General features: G+C 43.4%; 2 long non-coding RNA genes across 2 annotated transcripts; one reads left to right on the forward strand and one right to left on the reverse strand.

The window, feature by feature from the left end:
• Positions 1-10,933: 10,933 nt before the first annotated feature.
• LOC311127821 lies at positions 10,934-11,702 on the forward strand. The gene is made up of 3 exons (XR_014613148.1): positions 10,934-10,976; positions 11,087-11,389; positions 11,618-11,702. It is a non-coding gene; the product is annotated as an uncharacterized lncRNA (long non-coding RNA).
• Positions 11,491-12,541, reverse strand: LOC311127820. The gene is made up of 3 exons (XR_014613147.1): positions 12,314-12,541; positions 11,873-12,202; positions 11,491-11,741 (listed from the first exon to the last, which is right to left on the reverse strand). It is a non-coding gene; the product is annotated as an uncharacterized lncRNA (long non-coding RNA).
• Positions 12,542-16,883: the final 4,342 nt, after the last annotated feature.

A 16,883-nucleotide genomic window follows, 5' to 3' on the forward strand; every position in this document is an offset into this window, starting at 1 on the left:
TACACAAGGCTGGAATGGGCTACAAGACCATCGCCAAGTAGCTTGGTGAGAAGGTGACAACAGTTGGTGCCATTATTCGCAAATGGAAGAAACACAAAAGAACTGTCAATCTCCCTCGGCCTGGGGCTCCATGCAAGATCTCACCTCGTGGATTTTCAATGATCATGAGAACGGTGAGGAATCCGCCCAGAACTACACGGGAGGATCTTGTCAATGATCACAAGGCAGCTGGGACCATAGTCACCAAGAAAACAATTGGTAACACACTACGCTGTGAAGGACTGAAATCCTGCAGCGCCCGCAAGGTCCCCCTGCTCAAGAAAGCACATATACAGGTCCGTCTGAAGTTTGCCAATGAACATCTTAATGATTCAGAGGAGAACTGGGTGAAAGTGTTGTGGTCAGATGAGACCAAAATCGAGCTCTTTGGCATCAACTCAACTCGCCGTGTTTGGAGGAGGAGGAATGCTGCCTATGACCCCAAGAACACCATCCCCACCGTCAAACATGGAGGTGGAAACATTATGCTTTGGGGGTGTTTTTCTGCTAAGGGGACAGGACAACTTCACCGCATCAAAGGGACGATGGACGGGACCATGTACCATCAAATCTTGGGTGTGAACCTCCTTCCCTCAGCCAGGGCATTGAAAATGGGTCGTGGATGGGTATTCCAGCATGACAATGACCCAAAACACACGGCCAAGGCAACAAAGGTGTGGCTCAAGAAGAAGCACATTAAGGTCCTGGAGTGGCCTAGCCAGTCTCCAGACCTTAATCCCATAGAAAATCTGTGGAGGGAGCTGAAGGTTCGAGTTTCCAAACGTCAGCCTCAAAACCTTAATGACTTGGAGAAGATCTGAAAAGAGGAGTGGGACAAAATCCCTCCTGAGATGTGTGCAAACCTGGTGGCCAACTACAAGAAACGTCTGACCTCTGTGATTGCCAACAAGGGTTTTGCCACCAAGTACTAAGTCATGTTTTGCAGAGGGGTCAAATACTTATTTCCCTCATTAAAATGCAAATCAATTTATAACATTTTTGACATGTGTTTTTCTGGATTGTTTTGTTGTTATTCTGTCTCTCACTGTTCAAATAAACCTACCATTAAAATTATAGACTGATCATGTCTTTGTCAGTGGGCAAACTTACAAAATCAGCAGGGGATCAAATACTTTTTTCCCCCCACTGTCTCTTTTTGTATTTGTGGGAATACTTCTGAACAATTTCCTAAATTATAGATTTTTTGGCTGAATTCCTGGTGATTTTACTGTATTTCTTTTAACCTAAAAACCCCCAACGATTATTATTATTTTTTACTAAAAACTTTGGGGGCCCAAAGAAATCACTTGCAGGACGGTTTTGGCATGCAAGCCGCCTGTTGCCGACCTCTGCAATAAAGCGAAGGCCTAATGTTGATACACGAAAGTGTCATAACTGAAAGAAGTTTCAGGGCATGGCTAAGGCACATGTGATGTGTGTGTGAGAGTGAAGATGGTGTGACAGACTTGCAGAGAGAAGGCAGGCCTGCAGTTAATAATCAGTAATTAATTGTAATTATGAAGCAGACAGCAGATGGAGAAGTCTGGCTGCATGGAGCATGATCCACTCCAGTGACTTGTCTGACTCCTTCAGCTCTCCTCCTCCTCCCACTGGTTAACCTGGGAGGTCACGAGGTCAGGTGCGGTTCCATTCCTCAGCCTGAGCCTCGACACAGTGACAGGATGAAACACAAGACGCTGCTGCTCATCTCAGCTCAGCTCTCATACTACTGATTTTAAGATGTAATCAACCGCTGACAGCCCTCTGCTTAAAGATAAACAGGAGGTTCTTAAATCTTCATTAGTCAGTGGCAAATTAGGTTTGCACACAGACACACACACACACACACACACACACACACACCCCAGGCATATCCATCACATCTTAACTGAAAACCATGGTAATGGTGTCTATTGATTTTTTTCTTCCCTGGACCAGTCAAGCATGTAGAGTTTGGGTGCGAGGGAATGAAATTACCTTCACTCTCGAGGTTGTCAGGAAAATGTTACACAGGAAAAGGCAATTTATTGTGTATGTGGCAAATACATTAATTTACATTCAACAACATTCTTGCCTATTAGCAGCTTTCATCAAGTCAGCAATTTCTCAGTGACATTTTTCTCTCATTAAAACCACTTGATAATAGGTCTTTACAACCTCCTCAAAACTGTAAGTCAGTCTCAGCCAAAGAGATACAGTACAGTTGGTCAGCTCAGCTCTCCTCTCCTCCCAGACTACGACAGACACACAGCTGTACTGTAGTGGTGAATAAAATCCAACCCAGGGCAGATTGGGTTGGTCCCTGCCTGCTGTGTGCATCTACATCCCCCCTCTGCTCTGGTCCCACTGAGCCGGCAGCTCTGAATCAGTAAACACAATGCCGCCTTTAATTAGCCCTCCGTTTCTAATTGATTAAAATTCCCTGCGGCGCAATTATGCTGCCATCGCATAGACATGCTTCTCTCTCTCTCTCTCTCTCTCTCTCTCTCTCTCTCTCTCTCTCTCTCTCTCTCTCTCTCTCTCTCTCTCTCTCTCTCTCTCTCTCTCTCTCTCTCTCTCTCTCTCTCTCTCTCTCTCTCTCTCTCTCTCTCTCTCTCTCTCTCTCTCTCTCTCGCGCGCTCTCTCTCTCTCTCTATTTCAGTGAGTCGTAATGAGACAGGGTGGTGTGTCAGAGTATTGAACCACTGCCAGCTAACTAGCACACAGGCACAAGATACTTTACCACATGGGTTGGCAGGGTGAAAGGAAACGGGCATAGCTTGGCTAATCTGCCCACCTTCTGCTGTGCTGTGCTTGCCTGAGCGCTGTGAAATCATGGGTGTTAAATGGCCACCTCATCATAATTCTGTGTGGGATGCGTCTCACAGCAGTGGTACAGCAGCTATGAGGTCCGTATTATTGGGAGAGAACAGGCCCATGATGAGAAGCCATTCCACCCCATTGAAATAACACTCAGGCAAATTACTCCAGGAACACGACTACAGGCTACACCCTCATCACATAGTCATTTCTCCCTGAGTGGCAATAAAGCATCCTCATGCACACAGACACCTCATGAATTTCAATGAGGTCACAATCATATCCGACTTTTAAACAATGGCTGAGGAGGACTTTTGATGAATGGGAGTTTCTTGTTCTGTGTGCTGCTTTTACTGTTTGGTTGATGATGACATTTCTGACCACAGTTGGACTGTGGAGGTTAGAACCCAGAGATGCACTTGAACAAAATCAGTATCACGTATACAATGTCCCAACTCAAAAACACCCTGTTCACTTATTCATTGACTTGTTTCATTGAGTTGTGCGTTTCAGCTCATCTAGCAGATCTAGCTGCTTTTCATCTCCTGTGTATTGAGGCACCAAGGCCATATTTGGATACATGTATTGAGAGGCAATATGTCCATTGTATTAGCATGCTGCAGCATTGAAGATTTCATGTTTGAATTATTATGCATGTTTGAGTTACTATGGCATAGAGTTTATTTTATTTTTTATTTTGTTGAGTACAAATATTCTTGATGTGTAAGAAGAATGATTCCATGCACCTGGTTACCAGGTTTGAATGACTAGGACCCCATTAATGACAACAATAGTTGTAGGCTGCAGTTACTGTGTGTCATATACAGATAGAGAGCATTTATTTGACCTGTATGACCTTTGTTTGAGGTCAGGACCAGGAGGACTATAATCTCTTTATCAATCTCCAGTCAGAGACGCAGTTGTGCTGCATCTATCCCAGCATGCTTCACTCTGGCTATCATGCCAAAACCAACTGATTCTGCATGTACTCAAGGAATAACTCAGACACAGTTTGACATTTGGCATATAGAGAAAAGATATTGGATTTATAATTGAATTAGTGTGTAGAGAACTCTTTCAGGGACTTGTTTCAGTGAAACAGAACAACAGCGTGTTTTTCCGCCTTCCATTTTTACTGAAAATACACTACTGCCTAAACCTTGGCTGTGGCAAGTGACACACGCATGGATTCCATTTACTATGACTGAAATCAGTATTTATCCAAATGAACAGTGTTGCATTTTATTACAGCTAGCCAGAGAGTTAACTTAGCCAATAACAAAAAGGCTGAGGCATATTTTCTTCTGTACATACATTTTCACTTCATTGAGGGTAAATTCACAGAAAGAATATTTGCCGATATTAATGTTAATCTTTTGTTGAATGATATAATGATAATTACAGCATTTCCTTGACTATTATTTCATACCTCAGATTTCAGATGAGTCCTGAGGGAAAACACAGGATCCTGAATTACCTGGAGCATTTCTAAACGGCTCCATTTATTTCCACACATGATGACTGGATGGTTGTCTTAACCTGGCTCAGTTCTATGTGCTGGGAGGCACCAGTGCTAGCCTTAGTATTCCCCTCTTGCTTTTACTGTGTAATTTGATCAGGTTATTCATAACATTCAGCGGACGCCTCTCCCCAGAGTTAGCGTGACATTGCTATTTGCAGAGGATAAATGCATTAGCTGGCCCACTGCTAGGAAATTGAGCATTTAATATTTGCACTTGATGTGATGTACAGGTAACTGCCAAAATAAAGGAAACACCAACATAAAGTGTCTTAATAGGGCGTTGGGCCACCACAAGCCAGAACAGCTTCAATACACCTTGGCATAGATTCTACAAGTGTCTGGAACTCTATTGGAGAGATGTGACACCATTCTTCCACATGAAGTTCCATCATTTGGTGTTTTGTTTATGGTGGTGAAAAATGCTGTCTCTGGCGCTGCTCCAGGATCTCCTATAAAAGTGTTCAATTGTGTTGAGATCTGGTGACTGAGACGTCCATGGCATATGGTTTACATCGTTTTCATGCTCATCAAACCGTTCAGTGACCACTCGTGCCCTGTGGATGGGGGCATTGTCATCCTATGGGAGCATAGCCATGGTAGCCAAAATAATAGACTACCCAGCATTTCTAGACATGACCCTAAGCATGATGGGATGTTAATTGCTTAGGAATTGCTCAGGAACACCACCTGTGGAAGCACCTGCTTTCAATATACTTTGTATCCTTCATTTACCTAAGTGTTTCCTTTATTTTGTCAGTTACCTGTGTATTAACAGACAGATTCTAAGGCACTTGGGTCCTCTATTGACAACCGAAGGGCATTTGGCATTTGGATGTAAGGGCAAAGCAGAGAGAGGGAGATATAATAATAACAACAACAATTCATATTTGTGTTTTTGTCTGTTGGAAAGGAAGCCTACTGGTTGCTGGCTCTAGCTTTACAGAGGTGAGGCAGTAGACAGCTATCAGCAGGAGCCCAGTGGCACAGCGTCCGCATGACCAGCTAATTTCACTCACAAGTCACGCAGATTCAGTCAGTGAGGAAACGCTGAAGAAAATGGTACAGAAGAACAACATAGGGACAATCCCACAGACTTTAGCTGGCACCGGATAAATCAATACACTGGCTATTTCTCCACACCAAAAATGGATGATTTTTTGAAGTTGTACTTTTAATGCCCAATCACTCTGAGCATCTGTTCACATACAGAATAAAGGCAAACATCACCTTCCCTGCACATAATAACTTACCTGCAGGCCAGTGGCGGCTCCTGAAAAAATTCTCAGGAGGGGCAATTTTTCTGATGATTTAGGTGACCTACACACATTTTAAAAAAGATATGTCCAGCAACAACATGAAGACAGGGGCAGCATATAAGTCAATACCAGAAGCATTTATTGACTGATCTGGGGAGATGGATTCCAGTTTCTGTGACAGATTATAAATAATCTCTGATGCCTTTGTTATATTAGCTTTTGGTTGAATGTACTGTCGTAGTAAATATATAATGTTATAGCTTGGTCTGACTAAAATCTTGTGCATGACCCATTTTGTGTTGGGCGTTTGTTTTCAATCAATGCTGTTCCTATCCTATAACAATGGACAAAAGAGTCCTATCTTGTCAGCCTTGTCAGCAGGTGGCCAAGGACAACACCCACGCCATAGGTCTCTCAGTTCTTCCAACTCACGAGTTCTTGCTCTGAGGACACACACACACACACACACACACACACACACATCATCACTGATAACACACACACACACACACATCATCACTGTTAAACACACACACACACACACACAAAAATCCCCTCTCTTTAGGCTGAACATTTGAAGACAGAGAACCCGACTCAGAGCCAATGCAACAGTGGAGGGTACCTCGCCCAACTCATCAGGACCAATCAGAAGATCAGAACTACTAGATTCAACCTACATCATTTATTGTATAAAATGTCTGCACACAATGTTTTCGGGGCTCTCTTCTCCCTAAGAGTTTGACGAACGAGTCCGTGCACGCGATTCCAGATATCTTTACCTCTGAATAAACTGCCTTTATTATACCATATCCACCCTGTCCAAAGTCTCTACTTGGTCTCAGTTCTCCAGTAAACTTGTGATTATCAACAGTACACAACGGTAACAAACAATTGGGGGAACTCACGGGGCAGATAGTAAGGTCGCAATGACACAGAAAGCAGTTCAATGTCGGGGTACAGAGTCGCTCTCTTACCAGGATCGCGGTCCGCTCTGACCAGGGTGAAGCCGGCCGGCTCCACTTCTCTGTCCGGGACTCTGTCATCCAGCCAAGTCTCCCAGCTGTATTGGGATTCCGCTGCCAGCAGCGTTTTCATTATTTAGTCCGTTCGTAGCGGGTATGTACACGATCAACAAGATCAGTCCAAAACCAACCACTGGAAATCCATGGTTGGCAGAATGTTTGTAAACTAAGTCTACAAATTAAAAACATAAAATAACGCCACACTGCAGGTCGCAACAGAGACGCTGCTAGCCGCTATTGTCTTAGTTACGTTCATGGTTACGTCACGTATGACGAAAGCGCGTAAGTGCAAGCCCACAGACACCCATAGAGAATGTATTGAAAGCTTTGAAATTTGAAAAAAATAGATTTTACATGACAGGCTATGAGAGACTTCTGGGCGATTTTCAACTTGACTGAAATCGCCCCAAAAACGGGTGGGGCCATTTGAAGCACGACTTTAGCCTGATTTGACATTTAGTGGCTGGCAGATCAGACGTGAACACTGATAACTACTGTTGCCGTGATATAATTGATTAGAAAAAAAATCCCTTCCTTTTCCCGTTTGGCAGTGCGTCGCCCATATCGCCCTATTGAACAGGCCGTCCCTGCTGCAGGCGTTATCTCAGCCCTGTTTCTTGTTCCCTTAGAATGAATGAAACTCTTTACCAAGGTATGTGCTGGTGGTGGTGGTAGTGGGATGAACAACTTAAAAGGCAGAGCCTAGGCACTACTGGTGCTAGGCTTGCTACATTCCCACTGGTATGGGATGTTTAACTTAATTGACACTGACTGGGTCACATTCAATATTGTCTGTGTAGGTGTTGTTTCAGTAACTCTGTACAGTGTGAGGTGTTGAGAGATGAGGAAGCCCCATATGCACAGAGCATCATGAGAAACCACTCTGACCCATGCTCTGCCCCCCTACCTCCCTGTACCACACTGAGTGACTGGTGGGTAGAGAAGGTCTCATATCCTGCCCAGTGGTCCCCACTGACTGTGCTGACATTCTTCCCAGGTTCATATGACTTCCCTGCTGGCGGCCATCTCAAGACCACCCTCCTTTGTTTCTGTATTGAGGAGTTCTGCCTCAATACACAGCAGTGTCTCACCATTCGCTAATGATTGTAATGTGTATTCTGCCTCCATGCATCCATTATCTGATGGGGAAATGGTTACAGGGTGTCCAAGGAGGGACAGAGCGTGGGGCGAGAGAACATTAGGAGAATGTAACAAAATACAGTGCAGGCAGAGATATGGAGGGAAGGAGAGGTTGAGGGGTGGATGGAAGGAAGAGTAGGCAGAGGAGGAGGTCATTAGACGGTGATTCATCCCCCTCTCTCTCTCTGTGGGATGGGTTTGTTAATCAGGCTTTGATAAGAGGACAGTATTCAGACTTGTGAATGGCTGATGGGGAACACGGCTCTAATGCGGCTGCCTGCGCCCACTCTCCTTCTCCTCTCCCTCTCCTCTCCCCAGCTTTGAGACACACAGGCGTGACATGCAGTAGCATGAGGACGGCGCTGCCTGGTGAACGACACCCTGGCACTGCTGGAGCCTTTACCTGTGATGATCACACTGTGTTCCCTGCGTGGTCAGGCCCGCTGACAGCCCTGCTCTAATGAACGCCCATCAGCAGGAGAAACCCGTCACTACAGGGTCACACAGGCTGGCACGCAGGAATGGAGTGAGAGATGGAGGGATGGAATAAGTCAAGCAAGGGGCATCATTTGGAGGAGGGCATGGAAGAAAGCGGGCAGGTGGCATTATTAGCCCTTTTCACGGAATTGTGTGAACCCACTGCACTTCCATGCCCCTTATCAATGCCCAATTCCCACTCTCATCTTGGTCAATAAATAATTAAGGCAGGGAAATTGGAATACAAAGACGTCAGGCCAAATGAATAACATAGACATTGATTGTGGTATAATAACAGGTTGCTTGTCATACTTTGCAAATGGGCTAATCTGTTGTCAAAAAGTCCTCCCAATAGAAATCCTGCATGTCCTGATTGCCTCCGTAGGATGTTGGATTACCTGCTCCCATCACAGCTGCAGGCCCTTGAGTAATTGGCACATAACTGCTTTCAACAAGCCTGTCTCTTATAGAATTAAGTGCTAATGTTGCATTACATTGCTCGAACCATTAGCCCAGTGAACCTGTATTGCTGTTCCCCATCAACCTTAATGCTATTGTTCCTCATCACATTGAGTGATCTGCTCATAAATGCTACCTGAGGTCTGAGCTGGGGCCCGCTGGTCGCACTGCCTGCTCTCATTATGCCTTGGGCTGTTAAAGGCCTAATGAGGTGGATTGAAGTGCTGTTATCCCCCATCAGGGCCCAGGCACATCTCAAACAGACCCTTTACAGTCCCGCTCAGCTCCTCACGGTACGTTGTTGTTCTGTTTAATTACAGCAAACGAGCAGCATAAGCTGGAGAGACAAGAGTAATGTCAGGGGTGGTTGGAGGGAGTTGTGGTTGTGCTGTGGATCCTTTCCCTCAGTTTATATAGGGTCAAACAGGCCTTGAGGCTGGTATTTCTATGAACAGTATATTGCTTATCATATTGAAGTTCATATATTGTCTACCCTATGCCTGCCGTTGTGGATCTAAGGGTGGAAGAGGAAGAAGACTGCAGGCAACAGTATGTCATAGTCAGTGTGTTGAGTGAGACGTAGAATATTAACAACTGTTTTGACTGTTGTGCAATAAGTCCTTGCCTAGTCATGTCGAGTCTTGTGAATCTACAGTATGTATGTCTAAATGTTTAATTAATTGTGGGAAAACGAAATACAATCTTACAAAAAAAGAATATCAACAACATATGAAAGCTGAGATTATATTGTTTATTTGGCTTTTCATTGACTTATGCCTGAGAGCTCTCCTTTCTTGTCTCCAGTACCTGATAACAATCCCATCATGTTCAGATTATAGACTATCTGATCTCAGTCCAGCCTCTGAAGGTGCAATATACAGTATCACTAGCCAATACAGCACACCGACTGATTCTAGGCCAGGACCATAAAGACAACCATATGCCATTTTCAACACACACTGATCTGAGAGCAGGCCTTGAAGAGATCCATCTGCCCAGCGGAATGGAATATAACAGGGCAATTTAGGAGCTGAGAGTCCCAATTGGCACATTATCAATGTTAACTAATTCAATTGCCCTCTCTGCATCTCCACTTGGCCATCTGTGTACTACTAAACATCTCTGTCTCAACCATATGTTGCCTTGGTATTGATCTGGGGTAGGCATAACAGCATTACACTCCCGCTCTGATGGAGAGCCATGTTTGAATACAAAGAGAAACCTGATGGTTAGAGGAGAGGGGAGGTAATTAAACACACAGCAAGTCAGTGTGCTGTCCTGGGGCCGTATCCACAAAGCGTCTCCGAGTAGAAAACTGGGCCCGTATCTCTAAAGAATTTTTGTGCAAAAAGTGGCTCCTAGCGGCCAAATTCTCAGAGGCATGACGTTTTCTTAGAATTTCCCCTAAAAGTGACACGAAAATCCCAGTTAATATAAAAGCTATTCCTCAAGAGTCCTAGCGCTTAAAAGGGCTCCTAAGGCGAGATCTGCTAAGAGCAGGGAAGAGGACTTTTAGTGGCTTAGGAGTTACCCTAAGCAGCTGCACAAAATGGCCAACAGAGGAGGCAGGAGAGATGTCCTGCAAACACTGGATGACAGGGAATTATTGAGACGCTACAGATTGGATCGTGCAGGAATCATGTTTGTGGTGGATCTCCTTAGAGATGCAATTACTTCACCAACTCGACGCCACAACGCTATTACACCGGAGAAGAAAGTAATCACAACCCTGAGGTATTTGGCAACAGGGAAAATGCAACAATGCAGCAGTGATGACTTGGGTCTGTCCCAATCCTCCGTCAGCAGAGTCATCACCCAAACACTGACAGCTTTGTCACAACCTAATATTGTGACACAATTTGTTTCATTCCCGCTGGATGCCCGCACTTTACACACACATAAAAGGGCATTTATGGACATTGCAGGATTCCCTGGCGTTGTGGGTGTAATTGATGGAACACATGTGAGAATAATTGCGCCATCAGAGGACGAGGCTGTCTTTGTTAACAGGAAGAATTTCCACAGCATCAATGTGCAAATAGTGTTCAATGCGGCCTGGAAGATTTTGGACATTGTGGCTAAATGGCCAGGCTCCACACATGATGCGAGAATGGTCTCCGAGAGTGGCATCAGACAGCTTTTTGAGAGACGCTATGTGCCAGCTAATTGCCACTTGTTAGGGGACAGTGGCTACCCATGCAAACCATGGCTCCTTACACCTTACCTCCAGCCACGCCAAGGGCCCCAACTAAACTATAACAGGTAAGCCAAACAATACAAAAATCATGGAAATGAAATGCAAGCAATATGTTAGAGCATCCAAGTAGTGCAATATTTCCATCAAATAATTAAAGGTCTGTATTCTATTGTAGGGCCCACAAGACAACAAGAGCGGTGGTGGAGCGTGGCATAGGCCAGCTTAAGAGGCGCTTTCATGTTCTCCACGGAGAGGTGCGGCTGAGGCCTGAAAAAGTCAGCAAAGTCATCATAGCCTGTGCAATATTACACAATATTTGCAAGGTTAGACAGATTGCAGAACCTCTGGAGGATGGCGATGAGGATGAGGATGGAGACAACGATGAGGATGGTGGTGAAGAAGATATTCACATTCCACAGGGGAACCGAGCCCAGAGTGGACTGCCTTACAGGGCAAACTTCACAAATTTACATTTCAGGCAAGCTGTAGCCCCATGTCATTTGAGAACTTGTGATGGTATTAAGAACTACCACAGTTTTACTGCACATCACCTGCAACTGTTAAATGCAAGACACAGAACACAATCTCTAAATGGTTTATTTTTTAGGTGTTCAATTTTAAGGCGGTAGTACTCCTCCTGAAGGGAAAGGACTTTTTTTTGTTGTTCAAACACATCAATTGTGAGTTGCAATCTTCTCTCCTGCAGGGATGCTGACGGAGCAGGTGCTGCGGATGGGAATGGTGTTTGATCCGCCGGGCTATCCTGAGTAGCAGCTGCAGATGGTTCAGGCGGCAAACTTGATGGGCCCGGTTCTTGTGATGGCTCCATGCTACAGAAATACATAGGCCTAGTTTAATTATTGTTTTGATTAAATTAATTTAATACAATGAGCATGGATAACACATGAAATGGCTTCTGCAATGAATAAACACTGTTGATATGAATAACCCTGTGTCCTACCTTTGCTGCATTTCAAGGGCCTGCATCATTGACGTGTCAATGCCTGTTGGCAGCCCGGTGACACTGACCTCAGAGTGTCCCAGGACTTGAAAGACAGTGTCGGCCACCTGGGACAGCCGCTTTGCAGGTGGTCCACCCCCTAGAAAGAAACAGTCAATGAACACAGTACTTAGGCATGTAAATTAACTTTGCCAGCAGGAGCAAATTGCCAGATTATGTGGTAGGCCATAGTATTTTGCTCACCTGTGAGTGAGGATTCCCGCTTGTGTGCTGCAATCTCATCTTTTGCCTTGGACTGCAGCACATACCACCTTTTCTCACAATCGTCGCCTGTCCGCACCACCAGTGGAAAATAGGCATTGATTGTTTGGGATATTGTGTCCCAGGCACGCCTCTTGCCTTGGCTAGTGACAGTTGGGCCAAATTTTCCTCGTAACATACCTTTATGTTCGTTCACCAACTGGGCCAGCAACAAACCTTGCTCCTCAGTCCAGTTCGGCTTGCGATTCCTTTTTTTCTCCATTTTCTGTGTTTGTAGGATATTTGTTAACAAGCCTTCATAAATAGACCAGCCAGCAATCACAGACATTGTTAAAAGCTGAGCTGTGTTACCCTCGTTAAGTTCACACTGAGTTGTAACGTTGCAATTTCTACTTCATTAAGGACAGCCCCTTGAGATAGGCCATCTTGTTTTCAATGGGGTCCATATGGAAGTGAAAGTACAAAATATGCCAGCTAGGATATTAATATGAGCAAATGAGACACAAATCATTATTTGAACAGGGTGTAATGAGCTTAAGTTTTCACATATTTTAGATTCTAATGTTAGGCTATAACCCCTACAGCTTACTATTCATTTTCCAGATATTTTCTTGAATGTGAAATATTATTTACAATTATAGTCTGCATAAGATTAGAGTGTATAATTATGTTTATTGATTTGAGGGTACATCCTTTGCTCATTATCACCAAAAGTTCATTTTCATCAAACTTGTAGGATCAACCAATCACGGCTTTTGAAATGATGACTCATACCTAGCAACGGGGTCAACCACACCTCCTCACTAAGATAGGATTTTTCATCCATTCCTGGCTCAGAGTTCACTGAAAATGTTCTGGAATCACTTCTAAGCTAAAACTCCTGGCAAGGAATTTTTAGGTTAAGTTAGGAGCTCTCTGAGAGGATTCTCAGAATCTTTAAGGATACGGGCCCTGGTCGTAATGGCTGGGAATAGAGACATTTTACTCCTACTCTAATGGGTAAAAATAAAAGCTGTGCAGAAGCCTCTTTAGTTATAAGAGTCCTACCTAGTCGACAGATATTTAGGAGACCTCATGAGCTGTCCTAACCAGTTAGGAGTTACCAGCAGGTGTCTTGATAATAGAAAAAGATAGCGAGTCAGCGGTTCCTGCGCAAATAGACAGGCAATTGCTTGGGAGTTATTGAAAAAATGTTTGGATAAATCAACCCATAAGTAATCTTGAACTACATGCAACAGCATCTCTTGTGCTTTTGACAATGATTTCACATGGGGCCTAAGTCACATGATATTCCTAAATACTTATAACCACTAGGCTAATAAATAATAATAGATTTTGATTTTGATTATTTCATTAACATGAATCATATTATTTCAAGTTATCCCTTTGGAGCACAATATCACGTGTTTAAAAAATGTACCTAAATTGGGCATGCCTTTAAGTTGGGCATATGTTAAAGGGGCAGTGCAGTTAAAAACGTGATTTCCTTGTTTAAAAAATAGTATATTTCCACACTATGAGGTCGAAACAACACTCTGAAATTGTGAAAATGATGATAATGATTTTTATGTAATTTATGTTTTATTTTTTATGCCTGGATGTTCAGGTGGGATGGAACTTTTGGCCCACATCATGACGTCACAATGATCTGATTATGATAGACCAATGACTGTTCATCTGGGTAAGGGGCTGGGCTCTAGACCATCCTATCAGTCAACCAGGGCTGTGTATGTAAATATCTTCCAATTTGTTTCCTAATGGCCACATGATCAGACAGCATTTCAAGGTCCAAAGGAGGCTCAGGGAAATAGATTATCAAACATATATTTTTTGAGTTATTTTCATTAAATAAACACACACACTGATTTATTAGACATACAGTGATGATTTCAAAATTACATTACAAAGACTGCATGGGGGCTTTGATTGTGGTTGGTGAAAATAATAGACCTTTCAAACGTGTTATGCAACATTATCAGCAATTGACTTAGAGTTTGAGATTTAGAGTTGTTGAACGGGAGACGGGAGTGAGTGTGTTGATATAACGGTATATTATAAAAATTCAGCTTCTAACAACCATCAAACTGTATGATTCAGTGCAATATGCCTATCACATTAATCAAAATATCAGAATGTGTTAAATTATGCATGGCAACATATTAGGCAAGAATTAAGAGTAGGCAAAGTGGTCATGTCAGGCGAAAATTATATCAAACGTGTTACCATTACAACATTTGATGTACATTCACATTCACCTTGGTTGTATGAAGTGTGCTATAGACTCTATTAGGGTTGCAAAATTCCAGTAACCATCCCCAAATTCCTGGTTGGAAGATTCCTGGAATAACGAGGAAATAAACAGGAAATCTGGGAATCCTACACCCAGGATTTTAGGAAAACCAGGGAATTTGGGGAAAGTTACCGGAATTTTGCAACCCTACACTCTATAGAGTTCACAACTGGCGATACCTCATCACGATTGGTTATTCCCCGTCATCGCGATTGGTTATTCCCCATCATTTGCAACAATGTCAATGAGCGTCATCACCATCTTTCCTTTGTGGTACCTCAAACTGCCGTGATTACCAGGCGAGAAAAACTTTTATGAGTTGATTTTACTCCTGGCTCAGACTTTGTCTGGGCAGTGTCTTAACATCATCCTAAAACCTACTCTGAGCTGGGAGTTCTTTTTGTGTTAAAACAGGTTTTAACATGATTCCTAGGACCTTTTCTGAGAAGCTTTGTGGATACGGGCCCTGTCCTCAGATCAACCAGCTGAAACTGGATTGTGGCCCGCTATCCTTCTACAGACTGTTATGACAATCTCCATAAAGCATTGCCGGGGCTGAGTGATGTGATGTTTTGGTTTTAGAACACATCTTTATGGTATAGTGAATGTGAGTAATGTGATGTTTTCCCTGCTCGCTGGCTGACTCCTGTTCTCCCGTAGTGATGGGCTGCTTGAGATTTGTTGGCTGCGCGAGGCTAGGACACTGAAGTGCTGTGGAATACAGGACTCCGTAGCCCCTCTCTGTGATTCTCCCTCCAGGGAATAGATTGCCCTGCTCCGTATTTTGATAGTGTTTTCATAGCAATAGGAAAACGATTGGATTTGACAGATACTGTACGTCCTGCTGTTTGAGTGAATCAACCCAATGTTTCTCCATTTCATATTGATTCACGCTTCTGATAATGAGGAAAATAGTCAAAATATAGCGTTTAGAATTTCTTACTTAATATTTTTATCTACTTACCCCTGTAAGGTTATATAAAGATTTCAGAACCACTTGGCTGTGATTATGCAGATGCTTTGCTCATGTTGTTGCTCTGAATGTAGATGGACTCAATAAACCATTGTCCAAATTGAATGAGCAAATGACCAAGTTGCTAGTCCAATGACCCGTAACAGGGATGCTTAAAGAGTGGGATAGAGAGGCGCACACACAGGTGCCTGTACTCCTATTGTAGGTGTGACAGCATTAGAGCATTAGCCAGAATGGACTGAATTACTCTGTTCTGTCTCTGCAGTATTCTGTTCCCTAAAATAAACTTTTCCCCTCCAATTTTGGCATCATATTTGAAAAGAGCTTTTGTCTTCAGCCCCCAAATAGAAATAACTTGCTATAAACGCTCTAGGTTAAAAGTTTTTAAGATTTTGTCACCAGTTTAATTCTAATGAATTACAATTATACACTATTTGGCTCAAATATAAATAAGAGGTAATTGATTGATAAGTGTATTAAGGATATACAAATTAACCAAGCAACATAGACAGCCCTATTATATTTATTGGAAGTTTGTTTCTTATCTTTCATGTGCATTCGCATTTTCACATGGTTGGATTAACCTGCATGTATTCTAAATGTGCCACACTGTGCTCTGCTTTGTACTTGACTAATTTGATGCCCTTGGGGATCTTTGAATGCACACCAGAGCTTGAACTGCTTGATTTGACTTGAATAGCCTACTTGTGAAATAGGTCACTTTTTTTGTGTGTGCTGAGTAAGACAGCTGAATTTGATTCGAAATAAATTGAAAATGGATTTTTGTACAATCTGACATCCGTTTGTTTATAGCTGCCCTTATTAGGACTATATACACTGAGTGTACAAAACATTAGGAACACCTTCATAATATTTCGTTTCACCCCCTTTTGTCCTCAGAACAGCCTCAATTCGTCGGGGCATGGACTGGTCGAAAGCGTTCCACAGGGAGGCTGGCCCATGTTGACTCCAATGCTTCCCATGGTTGTGTCAAGTTAGCTGGTAGTGGATCTCTACTCCGAATAGCTCGTTCCATCTCATCCCACAGATGTTCAATTGGATTGAGATCTGGTGACTGGGCAGGCCACTGCAGTAAGCTGAATTCATTGTCATGTTTGTGGAACCATTCCTGGCCAATCCTAGCCTTGTGCCATGGGGCATGATCCTGCTGAAAAAAATTATTCGCAGATGGATACACTGCTGCCATGAAGGGATGCACCTGATTGGCAATGATGTTCATTTATCAAGTGGCGCAATGTGTGCCATGAAAACACACCCCACACCATCACACTACCACCACCAGCCTGCAATGTTGCTACACGGCATGATGGATGCATGTACTCATGTTTTTTTCCCCATACCCTAGTCCTCCCTCCCATCAGCGTGAAACAGCAGGAACCGGGATTCATCAGACCAGGCAAAGTTTTTCAAATTTTCCAGTGTCCAGTCTTTTCGTTCCTTAATGTATTTTCGTTCCTTTCCTTCCT

This window comes from Coregonus lavaretus (assembly GCF_964263955.1).
Source record: "Coregonus lavaretus genome assembly, chromosome: 4".
Lineage (NCBI taxonomy): Eukaryota > Metazoa > Chordata > Actinopteri > Salmoniformes > Salmonidae > Coregonus > Coregonus lavaretus.